This window comes from Nuphar pumila, chromosome 3, assembly GCF_984573655.1.
Source record: "Nuphar pumila chromosome 3, dmNupPumi1.hap1.1, whole genome shotgun sequence".
NCBI classification, from domain to species: domain Eukaryota; kingdom Viridiplantae; phylum Streptophyta; class Magnoliopsida; order Nymphaeales; family Nymphaeaceae; genus Nuphar; species Nuphar pumila.
Genome location: NC_143251.1, coordinates 120,976,566 through 120,984,505, shown reverse-complemented (window position 1 = coordinate 120,984,505; position 7,940 = coordinate 120,976,566).

The following is a 7,940-nucleotide window of genomic DNA, read 5'->3' as shown; positions in this document are numbered from 1 at the left end:
GACAACTGCAACGCCACCGCATAAGTCGCTTGCGGTGGCTCTGAGAAGCAAGGGCGCCTCCTGTGCCTCCCAACTCCTCAGCCTCCAACCACCACCATCCCTTATTGTCGATGTTGTGCCTCCCACCCCTCATCTCATGCCCAAAGTTTGTCTTTCTCCCACCTCACCCATCGCCAATCATCCGCCAATCTGATATATATGAGGGTTATGTAAAGTACCAAAATATAATGAACATTGAGATTATGATTTATTATTTACGTTTAAAGCAGAATGATTTATATGTTTGATGCAATAGCGATTTATACTTGTTGACGATAGCGATTCACGTGACAGCTATTTAATTACAGGTACAACACGTTGAAGTGATTTTCATAGAAATCGCTAAATGAGCAACGATTTGAACACGCAAATGGCCACCTCATGTCGTTATAATGTAAATTCTTCATGCACAGGTTTTAATTACATACTACAAATATCTAACAAATCGATACTAGAAAGCACTTAATATTTTACAAATCAGTACACATATCGCATAATATATTACATTACCTAACCCTATGCCCTAAACCCTAAACCCTTAATATCTTACTAAACCCTAACGCTAAATCCTAAACCCATAATATATTACTAAACCCTAAACCCTAACCCTAACCCCTAGACCCATAAACCCTAAACCTAAACCTTAAACCGTAAACCTAAAACCTAAACCCTAAACCCTAAACTCTAAACCCTGAACCTAAATCCTAAATCCTAAACCCTAAACCCTAAACCCTAAACCCTAATCCTAAACCCTAAACCCATAAACCCTAAATCTAAACCCTAAATCCTAAACCTAAACCTAAGCCCTAAACCCTAACCCTGAACCCTTAATATCTTACTAAACTCTAACGCTAAACCCTAAATCCTTAATATCTTACTAAACCCTAATGCTAAACCCTAAACCCTTAATATATTACTAAACCCTAAACCCTAAACTCTAAACCCTAAACCATAACCTAAACCTAAACCCTAAACTCTAATCCCTAAACCATAAACCTAAACCCTAACCCAAACCCTAAAACCCTAACCCTAAAATCCTAAAACCCTAAACCTCAACTATAAACCAAAATTACGCACCTGGCACATGTGTTTTGAATACGCAAATCGCCACCTCAAGCGCGCAAATTGTAACAATGTAAATTTCGTAGGCACACGTTTCAAAATCATAATACAAATATCTTGCAAATCGACACATCTTAAAAAATGATATAATATGGCACACGTGTTTTGAGATATTCTTTTGGTTGTTAATATCGATTTGTAATATATTATGCTGAATTGTCGTATATCGATTTATAAGATATTATGTATTTTCTAGTGTCGATTTGTGAGATATTATTTTGTTTGTTAATATTGATCTGTAATATATTATGCTGAATTGTCGTATATTGATTTGTAAGATATTATGTGTTTTCTAATGTCAATTTGTGAGATATTGTTTTGGTTGTTAATATCCATTTATAATATATTATGCTAAATTGCCGTATATCGATTTGTAAGATATTATGTTGAATTATCGTATACTGATTTATAATATATTATGTTGAACTGTCGTATATCGATTTGTAAGATTACATGTGTTTTCTAGTATCGATTTGTGAGGTATGGTTTTTTTGTTAATATCGATTTATGTATAAGTGTAGCACACAAATGCCACTGAACAAATCGTTGTAGTGATAGGCGTTCATAAATAAAAATCAAACAAGCGTTTAGCGTTGTGTACAGTGAAAATGCCACTGATTTGCTTTTATGAGTTGTATTCCTATCGCGATTTACACAATGATTAATAAACATCTGAAACGATTTGCACAAACATTGATAAACGAATGAAACAGTTTGCATAAACATTGATAAACAACTGAAATGATTTGCATAAACATTGACCGTGCACTTTTACCACGATTTGTACTCATGCATAGTATGATTTTTATCCAGATGTGGCCGACATAGACGTCATTGTGTAAATCGTTATACCATCACGATTTAAACAATGACGTCTGTCTTTTAGACAATGAGCTTTATCTAAGTGAATGATATGTACCATCGTGATTTACACAATGATGCATGAAGGCTACGTGCTGTCGTGATTTGCTTTTACGGGCTATGTCTATGTTAACAATATTTCCTAATCACTTTTATGGGCGATTGGGGTTTAGGGTTTAGGTTTTAGATTTAGGTTTTCGGTTTAAGGATTTTAGGTTTTACTTCAACGATACAAATTGAGTTAACTTCTTAAATACAAATCGAGTTTGTTCACAAAGACATATCATTCTCACCATAACTTCGTAACTATAAATCCATGTGATTTATAACCACATTCATATACAAAAAATATTAGTATTTAGTTACAATACATCATGACCAATGGTTTGTCTTAGATACAATACATAACTATCATAAAGAAAGAAAACAGATATCATCACCAGTATTGTTCATCGTAGAGTTTATTTTCTTCTGCAAAGCGATTCTATGTGTAGTTGCGGATACATCCTCTCCAAGAAAATGAGCTCATTAGTAATGGCAGCTCACTGCACCATTTTCCTTGAACTGAGACTGATAGAGACTCTAGCAATGGTGCACCTTAAGAATATGCTTCACAAATTTCAACTCAGGCACTGTCCCCTTGAAGAGCCAATGGGCTACATCATAAATCGCTTTTATGTATTTGTCATGAAGTATATCGAAGACAAATACCTAAAAACGATTTAGGATGTAGCTCATCAGCTCCTTCAAGGGGACAGTGCTTGAGCTGAAGTTTGTGAAGCATATTGTCAAGAGTGCACCAATGCTAGAGTCTCTAAGAATCAACCTCAGTCCGAGAAAAATGGTATAGTAGGTTGTCATTACTAATGAACTCGTTTTCTTAGAGAGGATGTATCCGCATCTACACATATAATCACTTTGCAGGAGGAAATAAACTCGACGATGAACGATGTGAATGTTTTGATGATGTCTTCTATAAAAATGAGAGTCTCTAAAAGATAGATATGCGTTTGACGAAAATGTCGAAGAAGGAGAAGAAGAAGAAGAAGAAGAAGAAGAAGTTGCGCTACCACAGAAAAGAGGAAGAGAGGTTAAATAAACTAGGGTTTTATACCTGGACAACGGGTCGGGTCGGGTAAGGTTTATATTTTATAGGGTTTTACGCATATGTACACAAATTGACACGATGTTTAGACTTAGTAAATTATAAATCGATTTAAGCAGCTACCGCGATAATGATATATCTTTGTTTGTCTTTATGAACGAAATCGATACTAGAAAATACATAATATCTTACAAATCGATATACATATCACATAATATATTACCAATCGATACGAAAATTCAGCATAATAGCATACAAATCGATTCTACAAAACACATAAAATCTTACAAATCGATGTACATATGGAAAAATATATTACAAATCGATACGAAAATTTAGCATAATAGCTTATAAATCGATATTAACAAACAAAACAATATCTCACAAATTGTAGAATGTTACTACAATCGTGATTTGTGATATATTGCATATACTGAGTGAATGACGATACCAACTGTAACATATTTGTTATGAAGTATATCAAAGATTAGGCAGATATTTTTTCAACTACGAAGTATGGTTTTTAAGTAACGATTCAACTACAGTTTATGTATAGCGATTTGTATATGTGAAGGCTAGATGAGACAACAATTTTCATTAATTGTATAAGCACTAAGCAACGGTGATTTACCTACGGTATCAAAATTGTAACTCTGTAGGCTAGATGAGACAATAATTTATACATGTGAATGATACATAATATAATAATGTATACATGTGAATGATACATTATTAAACAGAATTCACATGTCATTCTTGTGTTCTATAGCTTTTTGGATGAAGCCATTTTCATGAATGGTGATCCAAAAAATATTAACAATTCTATTTTTGTGGCTCACGATTCATGAAAATGGCTTCATCCAAAAACACTTTCTTTGTAAATGAAATCAATACTAGAGAACACATAATACCTTACAAATCAATATACATATCGCATAATATATTACAAATCGATACAGAAATTCAACATAATAGCTTACAAATCAACTCTACAAAACATATAAAATCTTACAAATCGATGTACATATGGCAAAATATATTATAAATCGATACGGAAATTCAACATAATAGCTTACAAATCGATATTAACAAACAAAACAAACATATGCCTTTCTCACCACGACACCCTGTGCATTTTTTGCCCAAGAATATCTTCTAACACTAAAGCCAAGGTTTAAGGCATAATCATTGTAAAATTTGTATGAAGCTTCCTTATTATTAAACTGCATTTCCTCTACAAAAACAGAGTCAAGTGTACTATCATGTAGACTTGAAGTGTCTGCACCTTTGTCAAGTGCACTATCATGATCGCTTACCTCATTATCGAATAGCATTTCGTCTGTTGGAATATTCAAGTCAAGAGTGAATCCAATGTATGCACCCTTCTTATCATGTGCATCATTAGTGCACAATTTCAATTCTTCAGGTGCGTCGATAGTACGGATGTCCGTTGCTCCATGACTTCCCAATGATTGAGATACATCATCTTCACTGCAACTAGTTGATATTCTCAACACTGTCATGAGCAAAATATCAATTTGCATTAGACAACGCATATATTTACTATGATTTATTTAAGATGCATATAACAACGGCTACCGATTAGTTAAGTCAAAAAAATGATTGAATAAATCACAGTATCAAAGATTCAACATAATAGCTTACAAATCGATATTAATAAACAAAACCATATCTCACAAATCGACACTAGAAAATACATAATATCTTACAAATCGATATACGACAATTCAGCATAATATATTACAAATCGGTATACGGAAATTCAACATAATATCTTACAAATTGATATACGGAAATTCAACAAAATATATTCAAATCGATAGTAACAAACAAAACAATATCTCATAAATCGACACTAAAAAATACATAATATCTTACAAATCGATATATGGAAATTCAATATAATATATTACAAATCGATATTAACAAACAAAACAATATCTCATAAATCGACAATAAAAAACACATAATATCTTACAAATCGATATACGGCAATTCAACATAATATATTACAAATTGATATTAACAAACAAAACAATATTTCATAAATTGACACTAGAAAACACTTAATATCTTACAAATCGATATACGACAATTCAGCATAATATATTATAAATCGATATTAACAAACAAAATAATATCTCACAAATCGACACTAGAAAACACATAATATCTTACAAATCGATATACAATAATTCAACATAATATATTACAAATCGATATCAACAAACAAAATAATATATCACAAATCGATACTAAAAAACACATAATATCTTACAAATCGATATATGGTAATTCAGCATAATATACTACAAATCGATATTAACAAACAAAATAATATCTTATAAATCAATATGCATGTTACTACAATCGCGATTTGGTTACATTGCATATACTGAGTGAATGGACGATACCGGATGGGGTAGAGACCTTTGTTCGCATCTGTAATCAAGCATTCTTGTCAGGAGATCCCATTGCCTTATAAATATCTTTAAGTTTTCAACCATCGAAACGATAAAATCTACCTGCAATAACAAAACAATGCCTTAATGACACTCACGATGACATACGTTCTTCAATAATAGCATGATGACATGGAAAGGTACTCACCACGCTTTAATGGCACTTGTTGGAATATTTGTGCGTCATTGCTTTTTTCCATACTGCCTAATGAAAACGGAGAAGAAGAGAAGACCGTAAAAAGAGATGGTTGGCAAATCTTCTTTTGACGCCTACCAATGATCAAACCAGTCGTTCGATTTATAGTTATCTCCACGAGGTAGGAACGAACCTGGAAAAGTTTTCTATCCAACACAAGGCTAGAACGAGAAGGCGGCTATGTGTTGCAGCACAAGCTAAAAACAAAGGCAGAATGTGCAAATCTATATAGAGGGAGCGGGAGGACATTTTCGTCCAACGCATATCTATCTTACGGGAGGACATTTTCGTCAAAAGCAAATCTACCTTTTTTATATGTTATTTTATTATAAAGTCGTCATGGGAAACATTGGCATATGAATTATCATGGGTCCCAATATATTCCTCTGTACACACTGGAACACGTGAATTTGTGTTCTGGAAAAAACACACAACACCCTCTCGCCATTCAAGGTTTGATAGATGGGGCCCACTCAATTATATGTCTACAGTCGTTCTTTTGATGGTGTAAACCTGTGGTGCACCCCTTGCCCCCAAAGAGTCGCCTTGCTTCTGCATGAGCAAGAGATAATGCTCATGTCCCTTCTTGTATGCAAACAACTGATGCCATGGGAATGAAACCCCGACCAGCCATCTAGTGGCCATTGGTCATGATCCCCTCTCACTACACCAAACCCCTTAGGGCTACTAAAGCATAAACTTAGTCTCACGCTCCCAAAGTGAGCTTTTTTTTTTTAAAGACTAGCTGGGGTTAGGCAGACCTCAGTTATACAACTATACCATTAGGTTTTGAATCTGCAATGTCCCAACAAAAGGTGATGTACACTAGTTGCTCCTACCAGACAAGTGGAGCCCCTGTTGGTCTAAGTGAGCTTATTATAAGGCAAACTTTCATGATTTCAAGAAGCTTGTGGTAACTATCAAAACAGAGGCACACAGCTTCGAGAAGCTCATTATCTCTCTTGTCCACCTAGAGATAAGAGAGATTGCATTAATATAAAAGATCATATTACAAATAGATATCTATAAGGATTTCAGATTGAGATACACAACTCGATATACAAGAACAATAACAAACAAGATACACCTCAATTGACGTCAAATGGAAAGAGATGTCAAATGGAAGATCACACTCTCTTGAGTTTTCTAAAGTTGCGTTGAGGTTGTCGAGAGTTATCTTCATTTGGTGTGTTGGAGTCTATCTTGCCTTTTGCGAGAGACTCCTTGGATAACGTCTCACTCGTCAACCCAAGTAAGTTGGTTTCCTTAACAAGCCCTTGTGAGCTCGATGAGGGATCCAGCATGTTGAGCTTGCCACGAATAAGAGAAAATTGAACAAATGCAAGAGGCTTAGTTAAGCCATCCACAAGCATATGGGACAACAAAATGAATTTTACCTGAATGTGGCCTTTCTGAACATGATCCTGAACAAAGTGGAAGTCAATTTCCACATGTTTGGTACGAGTGTGCAAAACAGTATTCGCAGCGAGATATAGTGCACCAATGTTATCACACCAAAGAATTGGTGGGGCAGGAACAAGAAAGCCAAGTTCCTTAAGTAAAGATGTAAGCCAAATGACATCAGAGACAACACAGGCTAGAGCTTTATATTCAGCCTCAGTGTTGGACCGAGCCACTATCTTTTGTTTAAGAGATGACCAAGACACATGGTTAGAGGCTAGGAAAACAACAAATCCTCCTGTAGACTTTTGATCATCCGGGCAACCAACCCAGAGTAAGCACTAAGTTGCAAGGATGCAGACTTCTTGAAGAGAAGACCATGGTGAATAGTTTTCTTAAGATAACGTAGGATACACTTGACAGTAGACCAATATGCAACTATGGGCTGATGCATATACTGATAGACCTTACTAACGGCAAATGCAACATCTGGTATGGTGATGGCGAGGTATTGCAATCCTTCAATAATATTGTGATACAAGGTGACATCATGAAACAAAGGTGAATCAACTTTGAATAACTTGGCATTTGAGCTCAAAGGAGTGGAAATAGACTTGGCACCAGCCACTGAAGCATTGCAAAGCAAACTAAGGGCATATGTGTGCTGACAAAGATGGAGGTCTGATGAAGCATAGCTCACCTCGATGTTGAAGAAACAATTCAGGTGGCCAAG